At 32.6% G+C, this 24,643-nt stretch overlaps 1 protein-coding gene across 2 annotated transcripts in view; it reads left to right on the forward strand.

Moving 5' to 3' along the window:
- The first annotated feature begins 305 nt into the window (after positions 1-305).
- The window catches only part of LOC128238976 (suppressor of lurcher protein 1-like), a 400,352-nt gene continuing 376,014 nt past the window's right edge, over positions 306-24,643 (forward strand). Inside the window, exon 1 of one of the 2 annotated variants that reach the window (XM_052955354.1) lies at positions 306-429. The gene's annotated coding sequence lies outside the window, so the exon portion shown is untranslated. The remainder of the gene's footprint in view (positions 430-24,643) is intronic. The other variant, XM_052955355.1, reaches the window with a different exon arrangement.

The raw sequence follows: 24,643 nt of genomic DNA on the forward strand, positions 1-24,643 counted from the left end.
ACAAAACGTCATAACAACTCCGATCAACAACACCGGGCTAAAAAAGTATTAGATTATGGGTCTCTGGCGGCTGTTCACAGAAGCAATAAGAGCCGATACTACGAGCCGAGTTCCAAAGAGTTTCGGTAATAAGAGGTTTCTGCCTCCAGCGATAACTCTTTTCAATTATATCGAAATCTTACACAGCTTATTGCCTTGTCATTTTGAATGTTATTTAAAAACGGATACGAAGAATAACAGATCATAGAATGTCAAGGTAAAACGCCAGTGGGAATAACGTAGTGTTTGCCATGTACGTCGATTCGCTGGATAACTGATTTAAATTAGATTGATGTGATTTAATTGTGATGTATTACAGTGTCAGTGCTCAAAATATGTTATTTGTGCTCGTGAAATAGGAATAAAATTGGACTAGAACAAATCTAACTGGTGAGTTTTAAATGTTGTGAAATGAATACATCATTTTGATCTTTGATATGCGGGATTCAATATCTTCCACAGCTGTTTCGGTGGAGATATTAGGACATCTTAAAATATAGTGGGAGTGCTCTTTTCAACCCTTTTGTGAATGGAGTATGGGCGATTAATGCCTTATATTGAAAAGATTCTATAACAATATCTATATAGTCTATAACTGACAGGAAAATGTTGTTTCAATATTTAAGAGTCTTGTGTTAAAAAATTTGAAGAGCATATATATATATATATATCTTGTATTTGAACATATCTTTATTTTTGCAAGGATTAAAAAATACAAAATACTTTTTTATATTTTTAGATTGTGAAGTTTTGTGAAATATGTTTATTTTTGGCATTATAAATGAAGGTGGGGGTAAATATCGACACTCATTTCTTCTGAAAAAAAAAACCCTAAGCTTAAAGCACTATTTACGTTAAAATCTAAGTACTCATTGACCTCCTGTTTCGCTGCGCTAGCTCCAACATGTATTTCTTTAAATACACTGATATTTTGGTACATGTGTAGTCTGTTTATGTAAGACATGTATGGCATTTATCTTGGTTTGCGTTCAATATTTGAAAAAAAAATCATTGTCCTTGTAGTTTCCTTTGTTGTTTTTCGTTCATCTTAAATAGGAACATTTGGTGCGCGTATGGTGTTATTATGGCATGCTATATGCTTTTTGTGTATGTTTTGATTAAACGCCTGACTCTCTAGTTCATTGCCGTTTTGGCACTTTTCTAGTGTCCTTAAATAGCGTATAATTTTGTATTTTAGAAAACTGGGCTTGTCCCGGTAGTTTTTATTGTATTGTTGGTAAATACTGCGCGGGTAATGTAACGGTATTTAGTTTGGCTTGGCACATTATAACGTGAAACAAATAATGTGTGGTGAAATTACGATATAGGTCATATTCACAACTAACTGTTATCTTAAGCTGATAATCCCAAGCTCTAGGAATGACACTTTATTAAATATAGATATATTATTGGCAATTTGGTATGGTTCAGCCGTAAGACATTTTAATATATGCACAAGTTATCATCAGACTTAAAATGAATTAGCATTAAAAGATCTGTAGATAAGTGTGTTTTTGTTCGCAAAAGGCCTACTTCTGTTTCTTTACATCGCAAACATGCGTTTGGATTTTTTATTCTTGAAAAGCAGATTGGTGGTCGTCGAAAATTGTTTTTTTCCTCAATTTTGAGGAGAGATAGTGATACTCTGGTCTGTAAACGACGACAGTTCATGTTTATTATCGCGTATAATAGTGATGTATTACGACGTCAAATCGGTGAATGCCTATACATCGGTTATTGTTGCCTTTGCAGAAATGTTATTTGGGCATTATCTTAGACATTCATTTGATATGTCTGATAAAGTTACTGAAAGTGTGAAGCTCTATGTTTGCAAAACATAGGTAGGTAGTTCAATATGGTTTCGTTTGGAATGCAGCAGTTTGATTAAAATGAACTGCGGCATCATGTTATTTAGGTCAAATTTGCATTTAACAATTATCTTTTGATGACATTCCAGAGATCCTGCAAAGATAATTGATCGAATAAAACCATAATAATTGATAATATTTTAGAATCATTTTCAAGTTTTATAATGATTATAACATAATGGACCCATTATAAAATTCTTAACATATTAGCATTACCACATCTCTGATCGCTAACATTTGGTTTAGTTCTATCGACACGTGATTCATTAAGAACAATATCATTTCAGCTTCCTATCCTTAGTGTTTAACCTTTGTACTTAGAAAGTTGTACAGTATGTATCTAATATTTTAACGTAACACTTCTGATTTCATTGCAAAATTCGAGGTGCGAGGCAAAACGAGTTTAGGTGCTACTCTCGGGCTAATTTCTCTGCCAAAATAATACTTGATAAAACGTTTCAGATGTAAGTCGCATATTCTCCAATGCTCTCAAATCTTTAAAGGAGAGAGAGTATTATTTATTGACTTTTTATTTAGGATTGTTGGGATAAGAGTGAGGTTTGTGCACTCAAACTGGTTAAAACCCCCAGTAAATTTACATTTTACTGACCGTTCCAAGGCAGTACCTACCAAGGCTTGATAAACACACCTATATTTTTTATATAAAGTATGTATGCACTGTGCTGCTTGTGGAGTTTTGTGTTGTTCTCCATGATTCTTGTCTTTGATTTTATGTTCTTTGTCTTTGGCGTTTACCAAGTGCCATTAAACCGGGTTTAAGTTTAAACTTTTTGCTACTGAGCTTGTTTCTGTATCTTTTCGCATTAGTATTGAAAATAACGGTACAGTGTCATTGGATTATACTACTCCATTCGATTTTTCATTTTAAACCAAAGATGAATTTACATAGCTATGATGTGAATTGTAACGGATATCGTCTGTAGACGATTTTATTGTTCATTAGAGATCTGTTGCCTGTTTCATCAAATCCTTCATAAGCTACATTTATATAATATATATGGTCTCATTGACAGTGCCAATGCTATCGATTAAATCATTTACTAATAACGATTAATTGATATCTGTGTAAAGGGGCTTTTGTCTTGTGACGTTGTATGTCATTCCTTTAGTGTTCGTTTAACCTGATCCTTGTACATTTTAACCGAACTTTTGTTGAATATAAGGACACAGATCTAGTCGCTGTAGTTTCCAATTTTTGTTTTGTTACCTACCTTTCGTTTTTCTTCTGTCGGCTTCAAAGCGCTAACCAAAATAGTTGTTTATAGAATAATAAACGAACAGGTGTTTACGGTAAAGTCGATTCCGCAAATACCTTCAGTCTTAATAGACTTATACATGTCGATGACTGTTTCAAAATATATTACGATTATTTGCGGGGCTTAATTGAATAAATTTTGGTCTTTTAACGCGCATACGCCAGGAATATTGACGGACATGTAAATAAAAGTATTATTATCTGCATCACTTATGAACACAGATAGGAAAATGGAACAACAAATAAATCTGTGATGATGAGTAGCTAAAAAACTAGTTAAAGCTCCAGTGAATACATCCGCCATTTTACCTGTTGTTTTAAGGCATTAGTCCCAACTTGTATATTTGTTGCGTATGTATGTTGCCCTTTGCGGGTCTCCTGTGGTTTGTTCCTGTTCATTCAACTTTTGATATTTTGTCATTTAAAAGAAACAATGTATGGTTTTGCCTACTAATTTAGACTCTGCTGTTTACGTGTAATTAAAAAATGATGAAAAAAGACTATCGCAACGATGCGATTTTTCAAATAAATAGGACGCATCAATGTGCATAGTTATGAATATTCATGCTTCTTTGTATGTGGTTAGCTGAACAAGGTAGTACGATTTGAATTGGTACAAAATAATAATTAATCTTTTTCTGCGTTTTTATTGATAATCAAAATAAAAGTATCAGTTTTCACTTTGAAATACAATAATCATAATGAATAATACAACATTATGATATTTGGCATGGCTAACTTGATTTCATTATATCTATGTAAAAGGATCCAACGAGGGATCTATTTTCGAAGCTACACAATTCAAAAGTTTATGTGTCGCGGGGAACGCCTTTAATTGTCTGAAAATATCTAGTTACAGAATAGGAATCTGAGCTATCTTTTGATGCGCAAAACAAGTATAGTACATAGGAGACAGAGGTTGGAACAGATTTGCAATACATTAATATTGTTAAAGAAAAAGTTTACATCATGGATTTTCCCTGTGAGTTTACGGTGTTTTGAATCTTTTTCATAAGCCGACTTCTTATTCACTACAAAAGCTACCGTAAAGTGTATCGAGTATACTTTCTAAGATCTAATGTAAATGTTTACGGATTCTGATAACAACCGCTAGATGCGAAAAAAATGAAAATCAACAAACACATAAACCATTTCATAAAGATACAATCAATCATATCGTTGCGATTGTAACACTGAACCTAACGCTTCTTGTCTATGGAAACTGTTATTGGGTGTTTAAAAGAACATTATATCAGTTTAAATATCATAAGTTTATTTCCATTACGTTTACACAAAAAGCAATTTGTTCAAAGCCTATCTTGTATTTAATGTTTCAAATACACTTTGTTTGCAAAAAACAACAAAACAATTACTTGTCGAAGGCATTAAATGTTACATTAATAATCCAGCCCACCATATCATCCAATTTATAGTCAACAGGCCCCGATTTCTCGAAACTTCATAAGCTTTACAGGCTTAAGTCGCTTATTTCAATTAGCCAAAATACATACTGAAAATGGATTTTGATAAACAAAAAATGGTTCATTCTGATAATCATATAGATTATTCCTACATAATTTCTAAAATTTCTTGAAGAAGTAAATATAACACATTTTATAGACCAACAAAAAATGTGAGATTAGCTTAATCCTGTTATAAGGGACTTAAGAAGTTTCGAAAAATTGGGACCAGAGGTTTGGAAACAATTTTCAATTTGTTAAACGCATTTCAGGAAGACATCGAAGTTGGAAAAAAGGTTGCTATTTTACAGAATATTTCTTTAAAATTGTGTTCTTTTCAGATTTTCCTTAAATGAATCTCAGCTTTACAACGTTTACTTGAATCACTTGCAAAATCAGTGTAACAATTTCATATTAGACGGCTTCGGATATCTATATTAAAGTTCAATCGTTTGGAGATGAATATTCAGTGAACCGAATTGCTATGTTTATACGTGGTGTTACTGTATTGCTTATATCATATCAAACGAAAGGCGATTGTTTCAGTCGGCGTTAAATATGTAACTTGTAAATTTGTATGATTCCTGTAAAATGAATACGTTTATAATACATATTCCAGACTAATATTCATGCGAAAAGCTACATTCTAGCTAAATTAAATTGTTGCTTTAAAGTTTTTTTCAGTATTTCTTTGGTAAAATATATCGAAATTTAAAGACATTACCGATCTCCAGAGAAAATCATAGCTTTTGTCTTCAATGCCATTACACTAGAAAATGGATATAAATAAGGTTTGCGTGATTAAATTGTGATGTGTGACATTATCGGTGTATTTCGCAACCTAATTGATGTGATTTGTGATCGTGAAACAGTCATATAATTGGAAAACAATTGGACTAAAATACGGATAACTGTCTACTTTGTGAAGTTTTAAGTGTTTCAGACGTGAACGTTATTATTGTGACCGATTTCAATTGGTTATGCTCAAGGATAACCTCACAATCGTATGTCATTTAATAGAACATGTTTATTTATGTCATGGAAAATTACCTTGTAATACACTATACAAAACATGTATGTTTATATGATACAAATAGCAGATGCGTGGATTTGAAAGCTTACAATTTTATTTATCTCCCTCATTAAGGTTGGTAAGTTGTTTTAAGTGGACGTTTAGAATAAATCTCGAAAACACATTATGTGATAGGCTCCAAAATCATTCCGACAAAGAATTACTTGTCGCATTTCTAACTATAATTTTCAACACAGCTAAAAAATAACGAGCAGAAAACAGCATGGTTAATTTCAATTTACACATGTAGTTACTCCTATCCTCAAAGGACCACTGGTAACGTGCAGTGTTGTCCTACGTAATTATATACCGCTAGTAGTAATACAGTTGGCGGCGAACTATAAACAAGCTTTTCCGATCTCCTTTCCTCAGATAGTACGTTCGCCACATTTGTGCTAAAAAATGTAAGAAAATGCATTTTGTCGATTGTTCAAAGCATTGATTAGCTTAGTCTAAGTTTAGTCTAAGTAGTATAATGATTCATTAGAATATTTGCTTTAAACACAAATACTGGCTGTGGAAATGAATAGGGTGCATATAGCATGTTGTTTACATGAATTTTGGTTAACTATTATAACTGTAGGCTGCAATTCCCAGATACATTGGCCAATATATGATGACGACAGGTCATTTGTCTTTCATACCGAGTACAATTACAAGAACGAACAAGTTCGTGTATGGACAATAATGGGATACAACAGGATGGTCTGTCTCCAGAGGATAGCTTGTTCGGATCTTCGAACACGCCTCGTTCATATTTCTTAATAAGCACATGCGTGATATTTCCCCTTCCCCCATTATATCGATAGACACATGAACAATATATTTTATCACGGGAAAGCCATTTATAATTACGGTTTGTGCCTTATATTAGACATTCAAATTTTGTTTTCGTGATGAAGTTATTTTTATAACTGTATTCTTATTTGTAGATCTTATCAATTTACATAATAAAAACACATTTTAATTTGTATAGAATTTACACAACTTAGCTAAAAATCCATTTGACGAGTCCTAGTCCATCCAAATAAATGCATTCATGAATGTATCTTAGTACATCAACAACGTTTGGCTAGTGTAATTGTTTAACTTTAAGTGAATTCTAGCAGACAAAACTAAAAGGTAATATGGGCTGTTTATGGAAACGCATAGGACATCCTCCTATTAATTAATAAATGTCTCTTAAACTATTAGCTAGAGGTTTCCGTAATCGCATTCATTAGATTTCAGGTGGTTTAAAAATAATCACAAAAGTGCGAAGTTATATCTCGCGTTTTTACATTATATGTGCAAATGTGTCTAAAATGGTCTTATTCTGGCTTTTAAAGATAATTTCTCTAAACTCTAAGAAATATGTTTGTCAATTACAGTTACGAGTAAAATCAAGAGCACCACCTGCAGGTGCTGAACGTTTGTCTGAGTTTATCCTTTTACGGTTTATTTATTTCATATTGTACATTTGATAGGTATTCCAAAGTTTGAAATTTATAGCTTGTATAGTTTGCATATAAGTGACCCATGCACAAAACTTAAAAAAAAATCAGACTAGCTCAAAATTACAAAGTCCTTAAATATCCCCGAACCTCCCCTATCCTTCCAAAGGTATGAATCAAAAAACGTTTGATTTATTGAAGTGCATAACCAATTGAATTGCGCGTATGGTGTGTTTATGGTGTTTATACGCTTGTGTCGCAAGTTAATTGTCGTTTCGGCACTTTTCTTGTGTCTTTAAATAGGGTTTAATTTTGTATTTTTAAATACTTGGTTTGTCCCTGTAGTTTTAATTGTAGTCTTGGTACATAATGTGCGGTTCCTTCTGTAACCTTCTGTAACAGTATTTAGTTTGGCTCGGTAAATCATAACGTGAAACAAGTAATGTGTGTCATGAAATTACGAATCAGGTCATATTTACAATTAAACCGTTATCTTAGCTTATAAAACAAAGCTCTTGGCATGACAACTGATTGAATATAGATATTTCATTGGCAATTGTATGGTTCAGCCCTAAGACATTTAAACATAATTATACACAAATTATCATCAGGTTTAAAACAAATTAGCAATAACATATCTGTAGATTAGTGTGTTTTGTTCGCAAAAGGCCTACTTCTGTTTCTTGTCATCGACAACATACACTTGGCTTTTAATATTATTGAGACGCAAATTGGTGGTCGTCGATTGTTTTACTCAACTTCGAGGAGAGAAAATATTTAATGTCCAAATGCATTTCAAAAATGAATTGCCAATACATCATACTTACCGTTCTCATCAGTGGTAGGCTGGTCTGTAACAGACGTCAATTCTTATTTATTATCGCGTATAATAGTGATGTATTACGACGTCAATTCGGCGAATGCTTATACGTCGGTTATTATTGCCTTTGCATACCAGCAGACCACTGATCTTAACGATAAGGAGATAATTCATTTTAGAAATCTATTATTAAATACATTATCTGAGACATTCATTAGATATGTCATATAAAGAAAGTGAACGTTAGAAGATCTATGTTTGCTAAACATAGGTAGGTAGTTCAATCTTCTTTTCGAGTGGAATGCATCAGTTTGATTAACATAAGGTGCGGCAACATGCAAATTGGCATTTAACAGTTATCTTTTTATTACATTCCAGAGATCCTGCAAAAAAATGATTTAATAAAACCATGATAACTTCGTATGTTTTAGAATCATTTTCAAGTCTTTTAACGATTATAACATAATGAAACCATTACGAGTAAAAGTCTTAACAAATTAGCATTACAATACCTCTGAACGCTAACATTTGGTTTTGTTCTATCAACACGTGATCCATTAAGAACAATATCATTTCAGCTTCCTTAGTGTGTAGCTCTTGTACTAAGGAAGTTGTTTGATATGTATTTATTCTGTTAATGTAAAACTTTTGATTTTATTGCAAAACTCGGGGTGCGAGGCAAAAAGGGTTTAGGTGGCATAAGACACACGCACAATCATTTTGCGTTCACCTCTCGAGCTACTTTCTCTGCCAAAATAATACATTTGGTAAAAAGTGTCGGATGTAAGTCGCTTATTCTACAATGCTTTCATTGATTTAGAGGAGAGAGAGAGTATGTTATTGACTGTCAAATAATGGTACAAAGAGTGTCCTTTTGTCATACTACTCCATTCCATTTTGAACCAATAATTAACTTAACACAGCTACGATGCGAATTGGAACGGATATCGTCTGAAGGCGATTTAATTTTTCCTTAAAGGTTTGTTCACTGATTCATCAGCTCGATCCTTTAATTGCTACAGTTATTTAGTACGTATGGTCTCACTGTCAGAGCCAAAGCAATTGATCAAATCATTTACTAATAACGATAAATTGATATCGGTATTTCCTTCCGTTCGTGTTTGTTAGGGCTTGATCCTTGTACATTTGAAACCGGATCTTAGTTGATTTTAAGGATACCCAGCTAGACGCCGTAGTTTCTATATGTGTTTTTTTACCGTTTTATTTTCTGCCGGCTTCAAATGGCTAACCAAGATAGTTGTTTTTAGAAGAATAAACGAATAGGTGTTTATTGTAAATGTGTTTTTCACCTATCGACGAACATGACTAGACCAAGTTACTAGTTAGAAGTTGGGTATATTTAATAAAGTGATGCAGTATATATACAATTGTGGGGAGAACCCTTAGAGATAGGGCATGTTGTTCTTATCGAGGTCAAAGAGCACTTATTTGGAAATGTCTCAAAGCATACCAATTTATCATCGTAATCACATACACCAGAGTTAGTTGGTTATATAATGGTTGCCATTAATATCCCATATGTTTTAATACTATATGTCGTCGCCGACATCAATTTCGCAAAAAAACAACATCATCCTTAATAGACTAATAATAACTTTGAGTCCATGTCGATGACTGTTTTAAAATATCTTGGGTTTCTTCGTGGAGCTTAACTAAAGAAAAGTTGTCTTTTTACATGCAATTCGCCAGGAATATTGACAAAAATAAAAAATACATGTATCTATATTTGCTCAATTTATTAGCAACAAATAAGAAACATGGTCCACCAACTAATATCTGTGGTCTTGAGTAACTAAATAAGCTGCATGGAATACGTCCGCCATTTTACAGATTGTTTTAATGCGGTAATCCCAACTTGTATGGATATATTTAGTTATTGTTAATTGTCTTTTACGGGTCTCCTGTGTTTTGTTCATGTACCTTCAACTTTTGACATTTTGTCGCTTAAATTATTTAGTGTATGGTGTTGCCATATTGATATGCTGTTTACGTGTACATACACAATGTAGAAAGTAACTATCGCATCGGTCCGTTTCTTTTATAACTGTGTTCTCATATATAGGACGTATCAATGTATATAATTATAAGTAGTCATGCCCTTTGTATGAGGTAAGCTAAACAAGGTAGTACGATTGGAACAAAAGAATAGATAGCGTTTTCTGCGGTTTTTTATTGATTATCAAAAACAATGTATTAGTCTTCACTGTGAAATAAAAAAAAATCATTATGAATTTTACAACATTATGATATTTCGCTTGCTTAACTTGATTTCATTATATTTGCATCACTATGTAAAAGGTACTCACAAGTGAAATATTTCCGAAGCTACACAATTCAATAGTTAATGTGTCCCGGGAAACGCCTTCAATTGTCTGATTTACAGAATAGAGATTTGCTCTATATAGTTTGTTGCGCGAGTATAGTACATATTGCAACAGGAGACAAAGGTTGGAACAAATTTGTAGTTTATAAACACCGAGAAAAAGATTTAACATCATGGATTTTCCCTGTGAGTTTACGGTGTTTTGAATCTATTTCATGAGACAACTCCTAATTCACTACAAAATCTATTCTAAAATGTATCGAGCATATTTTCTTGAATTTGATGTTAACTTTTATGAATTCGGATAAACATCCGTTCGATGCGAAATAACTGAAGAAAACCCCCAAACACATTTACCATTTCATAAAGATACGAATCAATCATATCGTTAAGAATGTTGCATTGAAACTGAACGTTTCAGGGCTATGAAAAATGTTATTGGCTGTTTAAAAGAGCCAAATTATCAGTTGAAATATCATTTTATTTATTTCCAAAGGACAAAATGCTATTCTTTCAAGGCATATCTTGTATTATTTCAACACTGCATTTTATGTTTCAAATACACTTGATTTGCAGAAAACAACATCAATAATTTGTCGAAAGCATTAAATGTTACATTGATATTCCTGCCCACAATATCATCAAATTAATAGTCAACAGAGATTTGGAAATAATCTTCAATTTGTTTAAAGCATGCCAGGAAGACATTAAAATTTTAAAAACGGTTGTTATTTTACAGAATATTCCTTTAAAAATGTGCTCTTTTCGGGTTTTCCTCAAATGAATCGCCGCTGTTCGACGTTTACTGCGCTTGATGACGTTATGATTTCAAGACCGCACAGTTCACTCCCATTAAAATGATTGGAACAATGCATTGCATTCGAGTGTTGTTTATATCATTTCAAATCATGACTTTATTGTAACACCCTCGGTCCAACTTCCGTCATATACACTATGCCGTACGATCGTATAAATATAAAGCCAAAACAACCACGTCCGATGATACAACTTTTATTGTTAGCAATTATTTATTTCTTAGTTAGCAATTATTTTGTTCTATTAGATTATAGCAAACCTGACTCTTTGATCGAAACTAGGCAACCGGCCTCGACTCTGTCCGTTGACCTTAAGATTCAAAAGTAATAACATCCTTTAAATTCAATCATTTGTAAAATATGGACTGACGGAATCAAATCTTTTTGCTATCTTACTCCGGATAAGTTTTTTATACTTCCCTTTTGACCCGCATTGCAGTTGAACATTTAGAAATCGCTTCTTAATTTTCCTTAATAGTTTAATGACTTAATTGGATACATTTAACCTCACGTGACAATAAGGAAGGATTTTACTGGCTATCGTCAGAATAACAATCAATAGTTTAAGTGACGTACAACTTAGCTGGGCCAAACCCTTTTTACAGAATTTAAGTAAACAAAGTAATTCAACTACTCTCTGGACAGTGCTTAAATAAGCCATTAGTTTTTAACCTAGGGTTAAAGTCGATTAATATTCGATGTTACCAAGAACGATATGAGTTAAGCAAAATGTAGGTCCTTTGATAATTATTATTTAAGTCTTCGGGCCATCCAATCTAAAGCGATTGACTGTTCCATTTATTATCCGAATATCCAATCGACACATGCCGGTAACGGTAATGAAGCTCCAATGAAAATAAACGCTATGACATTTTGCCCAGTGGAAAGAGATACGAATGATGATCTAAACAGATATGAATTAATATGGACGGGGATTGTGTAACATTACCTTCATGCATAGTTGATATTTGCTAAGATATTTGCCGACATTACAAAGTGGTAATCGGTGAGTATCGTTTTCTGTAAAGGAGAGTATTGGATTCATCGACTAAGTGTTGTTTTCCTTAACAAAGTGGATGTTGATGTTTAATATTGGTTTCATTAAGACAGAGAGAACTTCACAATCCCAGTAATTTCTGAATATACTGTTTATTTACTCTAGTCATCGTTGGGGGTATACTATTAAGTGATAGATTCGTTAAAACATTGCATGTTATCTTGTGTTAGTATGTTGCTAAAGTTATTGTATAAGTAATTTAATTTCCATAAGGAAAACATTTTTGTTTTTTTATTTGCATGATCTTAAATTTTGTATTAAAGATTTGCACTCGTAAAACTCCCAAAATGCTACAAGAGTGATTCACACATCAAACATTATTTAGAGTAATGAAAAACATGAAAACAAGATGGTTCGTCCCTGTTAAGAGAGAAATTTTCTCTGGAGAAAATGGATTCCATCCATCTTTGTATATTTGTGTAAAACCCCTGATCTACTTTCTTTCATTCCTTCATATATATATATATATATATATATATATATATATATATATATATATATATATATATATATATATATATATATATCTCCTTAATCAACAAGGTCTTATTCGACCTTGAACAAGCCCGAAGTACTAATATCAAAGTCGAGAAGATAGTTTTTTACATTGACATAATTAATTTATGTTGAATTAGTTTTGATTTCATGCTTCAATATTCCATTTTCATAAATGCACTGAATGTGATAAGCAAAGGCCAGAGTTGGAAAAAAAACTCATGAAATATAAGAATAGTAAAATTAGTAATAATATTGTCATTTTGATAAATGAAAATACAAATCAATTTGTATAAACGATATAGAGGAGTGTTATTATTATTGAAATTGCACATAATTTCCACTGATGCATTCATAGTAAGGATTGTATATTTGCTGATTTGAAAAAAAATAACTTGCAACTCCCTAAATGTCAACTTATCATGTCCACTCGACGTCATTTCCGATAAAGTGCTATACAAATTATAATTATTTCCTCAGAATGGTAATTGATAAGATGGGGGAGGGTGGCCATATGGGTGTAACAAAGAAACCACATTCTGTTGCTGTGTTTTTATTTAGATAGAATCTACTTATTGGTGGATTTATTTATCGTAGGTATGTTTACTTTAAAATAAATCAGACTGATGCCGGTGATATTTCAACAGAGTTGAATAAATATATTTGAAGTGAATATAGTTCGAATTCTATTTTTAATTGATAGATTTTTGGGTAGGTCTTTGGTCATATTAATTATTGAAACTTAAAGACAATATAGAATATTACCGTACCGTTATTTGGCGTACATGTATTGTCATAAAATACGATTCGCAAGGGGTCTCCAGAGAACAGCATAGCGTCTTTGCCTGTACACTAGATAACGGATATAAATTAGATTTGCGTGGTAAAAATGTTATTTGTGACGTAAGTGTTGTATTTCCCGACCTAATTGATGTGAAATGTGATCGTAAAACACTCCAAGAGTTTAAATTTAATTTTATTTGAAATTCGGATAATTGTCCACTTGGTGTGATTTGAAGTGTTGCGAACTTGATCGTTATTACTGTGGCATTTCAGTTGGTATGGCTAATGGATGAAATCATTTTCGTCATTAACTTGTAAATCTTTAATTGTTTAATGTTTCTTCTTATACAGAAAAGAAAATATGTATATCTAGTATAGATAGCGGAACAGTTTATTTTATCTAAACACGTAATTACTTGTATCCACATAGGAACACTAGTACCGAAGAATGTTGTTTTACGTTATTATTTACCGCTAAAAGGAATACAGTTAGCGGCGATATACGACTATAACTGACTATCCTAACATTTTCCTCAGAAAGTATGTTGTGGCTCATTTGTGCTAAAAAACCGTAAGGAAACACATTTCGTCGATTGTCAAAATAAGCATTGTATAGTTGTTTAAGTAGTATAATAATACATTTGCTTCAAACTGAAGGGTTTTAAAGAGTCTAGTGGTTATCACTCGTTAGAACATTCATTTTACGAAACACTAAACTGTCTGTGGAATGACATTTTGCGCAAAGAGCATGTTGTTATTATAAATGTTGGTTGACTTATTAGAACTGTAGTTGGCTATTCCCAGATCAATGTGGTCAATATATGATAACATGTCATTTGTCTTTCATGCCGAATAATATTACAAGAACGAACAAGTGCGAGTATGGGCAATAATGGGATAAAACAGGATTATCTGTCTCTAGAGGATAGCTTGTTTGCATCGTCGAAAACGCCTCGTTTATCTTAATAAGCACATGCCTGACTTTTCCCCTTTTTCCATTATATCGATAGACACACGAACATTTTAATTACAGAAAAGCTATTTATAATTACGGTTTGTGCCTTATTTGATAATCTAGACATGCATACTTTTGTTGTCGTGTCGCTGTTTTTTACTGCATGCATATTAGTAGGTCATATGAATCTATAGATAATAAATATACATTTTTATCCGTATAAATTTTACACAACTTAGCCAAAAAAGCAAGTGAACGAGTCAAAGATCATTCAAATAGATGCACTCACGAATGTTTTTCAGTACATGAACGTCGATTGTTACTGGGAATGTAGAAGGCACAATATAAACAGGGTTATGTGACATTTTTATCTATACGCATATGAACGTCTCAAATAAATTAATTATTGCTTCTACATCTATGCGTGAGAGGTTTTCGTAATCGCTGTCAATAGGTCTCAGATTGTCTAGAAAATGAAGCACAAAAGATTAGGTATAGCGGGATCACATTATAGCTGCAAATCTGTCTTGAATTACCCTTTTCTGGCTATTATAGGGAATTTCGCCAAGCTCAAATATACATTTGTGCGAAAAGCATTTGTGCAAATAAATTACATGTATACGTCTCGGTGTCATTGGTCAAAGCAAGGGAATTAAAGTGATCAATATCTCAAAATGTATTGGCTGAATTTTTGACGGTGATTATTTTGGACACGAAATAAAAAGTAAAAGAAAACACACTTGCCTTCCAATGTCTTTTATAATTAGAATTGTATAGTGTAAACATACCCCATCTGTCAGCCTGTGCTCGCCTAATATAATACATCTTTATTCCGCGGGACTTTCTTAAACAGTTTGTTCATCGTAGCTGGCCGACATCCTAACACAGGATATGTTTTAAGACGGTTTTATGATTTATTCAGTTCTACAAAGCGGTTTCATAGTAAACAATCCGTCTAACTTGCCAGACGTCGTTATCGAAATACAGAAAGTCAAAACGTCTCCGATTAACAACACCGAGCCAAAAAGTATTAGATTTAGGGTCTCCGGAGTATCTTCACAGAAGCAATAAGAGTCGATACTGCGAGTCGAGTTCCAAAAAGTTTCGGTTATAAGAGGTTTTTACTGGGCGTGTTGCTTTGTCATTTTGAATGTATATTTTTAAAACGCATACGAAGAAGAAAAAATCAAAGAATGTCAAGGAATATCACTAGGGGGAATAACGCAGCGTTTGCCATATTTATCATTACGCAGGAAAACTGATATATTTATATTTATTATATAAATATTCCTTTAAAAAAAACTGCATTGGAACGTTTTGACCACTTTTTTTATTTTTTGTCTTGGAACGAGCCAATTTTTGCGAAACTCCATGGAAACGAGTTATATAAGACTGCTGACTAAGCATTAGATCGCAGATTTTTATATTTAAGTTAAAACAATGATGTTTAATGCATTTTTCTTAAACCGTTAGTAACGGTTTAAGCCATAAAACATTAATTTTCGAGCAGAAATATGAAAATCTGCGATCTGGTCTTTTGTCAGCAGTCTTATATTAGTAGTTTGCAGATATTTACGTAAAGATTTGCTCATTCCAAGACAAAAAAAAAAAATTGTCAAAACGGTAAATCTGTGAGAGTGCAGCTTAAAGAGAAGTGGGTAAGTAAGTTTATTTTTTTTACGTGTCTTGCAATAACCCTGAACTTGTAACAAACAATGTGTGATAAAATTACGATTAAGATCAATTACAATTATCCGTTATTTTGAGGTGATAATCCCAAGCTCTATGCATGGCAAATGATTGAATAAAGATAATTCATTACAATGGCAAATTGGTGTGGTTCAACACTCAAACATTTATACATATCCACAACTTATCATCAGGTTAAATAAGCAAATAAGCAATAACAGATCTGTAGATTAGTGTGTTTTTGTTCGCGAAAGGCCTACTTCTGTTTCTTGTCATCGCCAAAATGCGTTTGTCTTTTATTATTCATTGGAATAAGATTGTCGTCGATCGATAGTTTTTCTCAACTTTGAGTAGAGAAAATATGTAATGTCCAAATGCATTCCAAAGATGAATTGTCAATACATCAACCTTATCGTTTACAGACCAGCCTTCCACTGATGTGAACGATAATCGCGTATAATAGTAATGTATTACCACGTCAATTCGGCGAATGCCTATACATCGGTATGTTTACCTTTGCAAACCAGCAGACCTCTGATCTTAACGATCAGGATAAGATTCATTTTGAAAATGTATTCGGACATTATCAACTGAGTTAATGAAAGTGTGAAGCTCTATGTTTGCAAAACATACATAGAGAGTTTACTCTGTTATTCATGTGGAATGCATCAGTTTGATTAACATGAACCTCTGCAACATGTTATTTAGGTCAAAGGCACTTAACAGTTATCTTTTGATGACATTCCAGAGATCCTACAAAAAATGGTTTAATAAAACCATAATAATGTTTATAATTTCAGAATCGTTTTAAAGTCTTTTACCGATTATAACATGATGGAACAATTATAAAATTCTTAACAAATTAGCATTACCACATCTCTGATCGATATTTGGTTTTGTTCTATCGACACGTGATCTATTAAGAACAACACTTCTCAGTTTCGTATCCTTGGTGTTTAACTTTTGTACAAGGAAGTTGTCCATTATGCATTTATTCTGTTTACGTAACATTTTTAATTTCATTGTGAAATTCTAGGTGCGAGGCAAAAAGGGTTAAGGTGGCATAATACACATGCAAAATCATTTTACGTTCACCTCTTGAGCTTACGTTCACCTCTCTGCTTAAATAATAAATTTGATAAAAAGTTTCAGATGTTAGTCGGATATTCTTTAATGCTCTTCATGCTTTAAAGGAGAGAGTGTATTTTATTAACTTATAAATAACGGTATAAATAGTGTCATTTGGTTATGCTACTCCATTCCATTTTGAACCATTGTTCAATTTACATAGTTGTGATGCGAATTGGAACGGATATCGTCTAAAGGCGATTTAATTGTTCGATAGAACTTGTTCCCTGATTCATCAGCTTGATCCTTTAATTGCTACAGTTATTTAATTTGTATGGTCTCTTTGACATGCCAATGAAATTGATCAAATCATTTACTGATAACGATATATTCATATCTGTGTCGAGGGTCTGTTGTATTGTGACCTGGTATTTCCTTATTTCGTGTTTGTTATGCCTTGATCCTTGTACAGTCATTTGAAACCGGATCTTAGTTGAATTTAAGGATACCGAGCTAGTCGCTGTAGTTTCTATTGGTGTTTTACTACCTTCGTTTCGTTTTATCTTCTGTTGGCATCAAATGGCTAACCAAAATAATTGTTTATAGATAAATAAACGCATAGGTGTTAACGTTAAATGTGTATTTCCCCTATCGTTGATCATGACGTGACCTAGTTTAGAGTTAAAGATATTATATTTATTAAAGTTATGCAGTATATATACAATTGTGGGGAGAACCCGTAGGGACCATGCAACTTCTTTAATACATGCGATGACAACAGAGAAGCACGATAGGGCCTGTTATTGGTATCGAAGTCAAAGAGCACTTTTTTTTAAATTTCCAACATCATTCAAATTTATCATCGTTATCGCATACATCATTGTTTGTTGGTTCAAAAATGGTTGCAATTACTATTCCATATGTTCTAATATTATATATCGTCGCCGACGTCAGTTTTGCAAAATCGTTCAGCTTCAAAAATTCTAATAATAACTAAAATTACGTGTCGATTGCCCTTTCGGAATATCTAAGGATTCTCTGCGGGGCTTAATTTGAAAATATTTGTCTTTTTTACATGCATTACACCAGGAATATTGACAGACCTGTAAATATTTGTATTAAAATCAGCAACAGATAAGAAACGAAAATGGTCAAACAAATTATATCTTTGATGTTGAGTTACTAAAAAAAGTAGTTAAAGCTCATCCGCCACTTTGCAGGTTGTTTTAAGGCGGTAATCCCGGTGGTAAATTTTCCCTTTGCGGGTCCCCTGTATATTGTTTCGGTACCTTCAACTTTTGCTATTTTGTCACTTAAAAGAATCAGTTTATGGTGTTTGGTACTGATTTAGACCCTGCTGTTTGTGTGGTCTTAAAAATGTTGAAATCAATTATTGCATCGATCCGTTTGTTTTCATAACTGCGTTTCATATAAATAGGACGTATCAATGTATATAGTTATCAGTATTCGTGCTTCTTTGTATGTGGTAAGCTGAACAAGGTAGTAAGATTAGAATTCATAGACGAATTATGGCTAGTGTTTTCAGAGTTTTTATTTATAATGAAAATAAAAAGAGAATTGGTCATCTCTGTGAAATGAAAAAAAATCAATTATACAACATTAAGATATTTCGCATGGTTAACTTGATTTCATTATATCTATGTAAAAGGAACCAAAGGAAATATTTACGACGCTACATAATTGAATAGTTTATTGGTCCCGGGGAACGCTTTTAATTGTCTAAAATGATCCTAATTACAGAATAGGGACCTGGTCTATATTTTATAATGCGCGAAATAGTATAGAACTTATTTCAACAGAAAACAACGCTCGGTACAAATTGGTAGTACATTGATACCGTTGAGAGGTAAAATTTAACAACATGGATTTTTCCTATAAGTTTTCGGTGTTTTGAATATATTTCGTAAGCCGACTCCTAATCCACTACAAAAAGCTAATGCAAAAAGTATTGAGTATATTTTCTTGGATCTGATGTAAAAAATCATTCTGATTAACATCTGTTCGATGCGAAAAAAAAATGAAAATCAACAAACACATTTACTATTTTATAAAGATACAAATCAATCGTTGGGGTTGTACCATTGACACTGAACGTTTCTGATATATTGGCTGTTTGAAAGAGCAGTATATCAGTTGAAATATCTTTTTTTTCCATAACGTTAATAAAAAATGCCCTTCCTTCAAAGAATGTCTTGTATCATTTTTATTATTGCATTTCATGTTTCAAACACACTTTGTTTGCAATTTAACCCCCAAACAATAACTTGCCGAAAGCATTAAATGTTAGATTGATATTCCTGCCCACCAGATCATCCAATTAATAGTCAACAGAGGTTTGGAAACAATCTTCAATTTGTTTAACGCAATTCAGGAAGACATCGAAGTTGAAAAAAGGGTTGCTTTGTCTCAGAATATTCCATTAAAATTTTGTTCTTTTCGAGTTTTCCTCAAATGAATCGTCATTGTATGGCGTTTACTCCGCTTTATGGTGTTTAGATTGCAAGACCGCACAGTCCATTCACATGTTTTAACCAATGCATTTTATTCGGGTGTTGTTTATATCATTTCAAATCATTACTTATTGTAACACCCTCACTTCAACTTGCGTCGTATGCACTATGCCGTGCGATCGTATGTTTATAAAGCCAAAACAACCATGTCCGATGATGCAAGTTTTATTGTTAGCAAATATTAATTTCTTAATTATTTTGTTGTATTAAACGAGAGCAAAGATGACTCTTTGATCGTTACTTGACAACCAGCCTCGACTCAGACCGTAGACCCCCAGATTTAAATCAAATTACATTTTTTCTGATTATAACCACTTGGTAGAGTATGACGAGATGAACTGACTGACTGATCCAAATATTTCTTACTTTCCTATCCCAATTGACCCCAATTGCAGTTGACCATTCAGAAAGCGTTTTGTTCATTCCCCTGAATTGTTTAATGACTTCATTGGTTACATTTAACCTCACGTGACAATAACGAAGGATTTAACTGGCTGTCGTCACAAAAAATTGTGTACAGTACACAACCTCTGTGTATTGATCTTAATTTACTTGCCTTGATCACATCTCCGATCTGAGTTTCCTGCTGTGCAGTTTGGGAAGTTTTATTATAAAAATGGACCCTAAATGGCCCAGAGGCAATAAACGAATACCCAGGAAAGTGGCCCTACGGTGACACCAGTGCAATTAGCAGAATGTGCACAGCAGGGGATTATCATGCCAAACATTCCTTCAACTAGGCCTTTAAGTTACTGTTTAAGTAATTAAATTTCTATAAGGAAAACCTCGTTTAAAAATGTGCATATCTCAAAATTCGTATTCAAAATTTGCATTCGTAAACATCCCAAAATGCTACAAGCGTGTTTAACACTTTATGATATATTTAGAGTAATAAAAATCATGAAAGCAGGATGTTACGTGTCTGTTTAGAAAGAAAAGTTGTCTGGAGAAAACGGTTTGCATCCATCTTTGTATTTTTGTGTATATATATATATATGTGTGTGTGTTTAAGGTTTATGGCATTAGGAATCGAATATTGTTCCCGTTTGCAGTCTTAGAGTAACGGGGTTCGGAATCCTGCTGACGGCGATTTTTCTTCTGATTTTTTTTATCGCCATGGTTATGAAATGCTCGTGTTTCAACTTATCAAATTGATTTTTTTTTTCTGTCAAAACCCTAGCTCCTTCACATAAAAGATGTTGATATAGATTTGGAAGACTTATGTTTTAATAATTTTGAACTTTCAAGAACAAAATTCCTGCTAGATGTTAAAATGAGTTAATTGATCAATATACAAATGATAACAAAAAAACGCATAATAATCACGATAGGGAAATAGCATGATTATTATCTGATCGTAATCAGATAATGCATACCTTATTACAAGTGTCATGTTGACGAATGTCCATTCATCACTGAACAGAAATGAATAGAAATGCACTGAATGTGATGAGCAATCGCCAGAGTTGGAAAAAAAACTAGTCATAGTATTGTCATTATGATGAATGACAATAAAAATCAATTTCTATATGATTTAGAGGAGTGTTATTATTGTTAAAATTGCACATGATTTCCACTGAAACATTCATAGTAAGGAGTGTATATTTACTGATTTGAAAAAAATAACTTGCAACTCCCTAAATGTCAACTTATCATGACAAAGGACATGGGACAATGTTATATTTATGAAACGCCCACTCTATCCATTCTATATCCGATAAAGTGTGATACATATTATGAATTATTTTTTTCATTATGGTAATTGATAAGACGGGAGAGGGTGGCCATATGGGTGTGACGAAGAAAACACATTCTGCTCCTGTGTCTTTGATTAGATACAATCTACTTATTGGTGGATTTATTTAACTAAGGTGCGTTTACTTTGAAATAAATCAGATTATAGCCGGTGAAATATCAACAGAGTTAAATAAACATGAATTTATTCAACTGATATTTGAAGTGAATAAAGTTGTAATTTAATTTTTAATTGATTGATTTTTTGTGGGTCTTTGGTCATTTTAATTATCGAAATTTAAAGACTTTATCAAAGATCATATAGATTTTTGTACCATTATTGGGCGTACTGTCATACAATGCGGTCCGTAGGATCTCCAGAGAATAGTATAGCGTATACTTGTTTATGCCAGTACACTAGATAACGCATATATCTTAGATTTGCATGATGAAAATGTGATTTGTTACAGTTTTTGGTGTATTTCCCAACCCAGTTGATGTGATATGTGATATATCAACTACTCAAAGAGTTGGAATGAAATTTTTCTCACAATACGGATATTTGTCCTAAGTGTTTTTCGAACGTGATTGTTATTACTGTAACAGATTTCAGTTGGTTAGTATCATGGATGACCTCAAAATCGTATGTCATTAACAAAAACATCTTTATTTATTTCATGGAAATTTGTTATACACAGTGACACTACAAAAGAAAATATGTAAATATGATATAAATAGCGGAAATAGCAGTTTATTTTATCTCAAAATTTAAGGTTTCTAAGTTGTTTTGAAGTGGAATAAATCTCTTGGTAAGATGGAAATGCATTCCGGCAAAGAATCACAGATTACATTTCTAACTATAGTTTTCAACACAGCTATATCATTACGAACGTAAATATCAATTTAAACACGTTATTACCCATATCCACATATGACAAATAGCAACGAATAATGTTATTATTACGCTAATAGTAAAACAGTAAGCGGCAATTTACGACTATAACTGACTTTCCAAATTTTTCCCCAGATAGTATATTGTGGCTCATTTGTGCTCAAAAACCGTAAGGAAACACATTTTGTCGATTGTATAGCTGTTTAAGTAGTATAATAATCCATTCGCTTCAAACGGGAGGGTTTTCAAGAGTCTATTGTTTATTACTCATTAGAAATTTCATTTTACGAAACACTAAACTGTCTGTGGATTGCCATTGCCAGCAAAGAGCATGCTGTAAACTAAAATTTGCATGACTTATTGGAACTGAAGTTGGCTATTCCCAGAGACATTGGTCAATATATGATGATGACAGGTCATTTGTCTTTCATACCGAGTGCAATTACAAGAACGAACAAGAGCGAGTATGGGCAATAATGAGATAAAACAGGATGGTCTGTCTCTATAGGATAGCTTGTTCGGATCGTCGAACACACTTCGTTCATCTTAACACATGCCTGACATTTCCCCTTTCCCCTTCTGTAAATAGATACAGGAACAATATATTTTATCTTAGTAAAGCCATGGTAATTACGACTTTTTCCTTATTTGGTAGTTCTTGTAGTGTTTTTTTCAATATCATATTTATGACGTAAAATTGGGACTGTGTGTGACTTATCATGAATTTTAATTGTATTTGTCTTCTTGTTGGACTGTGCATAAAGTGACATTCTTTATTCAAAATTTATACATACACATGTATAACAAACATAAAGTTTAAGTGATAAACCCTAACTACTTACGAAATAATGCATTTATGGAATATATTAATTACTGATAACAAGAATGTAAAAGCGTATGTCATAAGTAAAAACGCAAAATTATTAAATGATTAGTTATTGCTGAAAGATTTAATGTGATCTATAATCGTCTCATAATGTAGAAATACCGTGTTTCTGCACCACCTTTCTTTTAAATAAAACTCGGTATCCTTTTTTTAAACCATTGTTGTCGACATTTATTCATCTTTTTTGGTACAATAAAACAATGGTATTATTTGTGGTAAATCTTATTTGGGAGTAAGAGTGCATCTTTCAACTGAGCTGGTCAACTTCGAAACAAAGGCTATAAAATAAAGACGGTATTATGATTGTATTCGTTTCATAACACAGTCTTTATTATATAGCCTTTCGATTAAGAACACTGGGCAAGGAAGTATTAGAAAGTGGGTATTTGTGCTGCTCACAGAAGCAATAGGAGCCGATACTGCGAGCCGAGCTCCGAACGGTTTCGATAATAAGAGGTTTCTCCCTAAAGCCATAACATGCACAATATCGAAATCTTACAGGGCGTATTGCTTTGTCATTTCGAATTTAATTTTAAAACGCTTGCAACGACGAAAAGATCAGAGTACGTCGAGGAATAATGCCATTGGGAAAAACCCTAGTCTATACGATATATGTCATTACGTTGGATAACTGATATAAATTTGATTGTGTGATTTTATTGTGATGTGATACAGTTTCAGTGTTCAACATCTGTTACCTGTGAAAGTGAAATGGGAATGAAATTGGAGAATAAACCAACACAATTGGTGAGTTTGAAATGTTTTACAGTGAATGAACAATTTTGATTTCTGGTATGTAATATTCAATATTTCCTGATCTGAAGTATGCAGTTTCAATGATGCGATGACTTTATTGACCATTACATTGTAATGTCATTTGATTTTATGGAGAAAATCTTATCTAATCTAATAACTTAAATGATTGATGAATAGGAACAGAACCTATTTAAAAACCTGAATTGTTGTATGCTTTTAGGTTTATTAGTTGCGCTATACACATATACATTGAAATAGCGAAAGGGTCGTGGAAATAATACCCAGAACATATTCATGTATTCATATAATTAATTTGTTTCTTAATTGACGTATGTAACTTATATTTAAATGTGAAAATAAAACACTGAGATCATATTAAGACGTTAAATGAATGTATCATTTACTACATAAGTGTTATCATTAAAATTATGCAAAGTAAGGACGTTTTTTTCCGCCTTTTATTTAATATTAAAATAAATTTTAAATTTAACAAACACTTTCACAACACATATAGCTATTGTAAACGTTCTATTGAGTCTGTCTTGATGGTTATAACAACTTTTTCTTTAATTGTAGAACAATAAGTAATCCCATTGAAAACATAAATGTATATTATAAAAAGCCCTTAGAGATAAAGTCATTTCTCTGTAATATTGTTTCCACGAAACAA

The sequence above is a fragment of the Mya arenaria genome, chromosome 6, assembly GCF_026914265.1.
Source record: "Mya arenaria isolate MELC-2E11 chromosome 6, ASM2691426v1".
Taxonomy (NCBI): Eukaryota; Metazoa; Mollusca; class Bivalvia; order Myida; family Myidae; genus Mya; species Mya arenaria.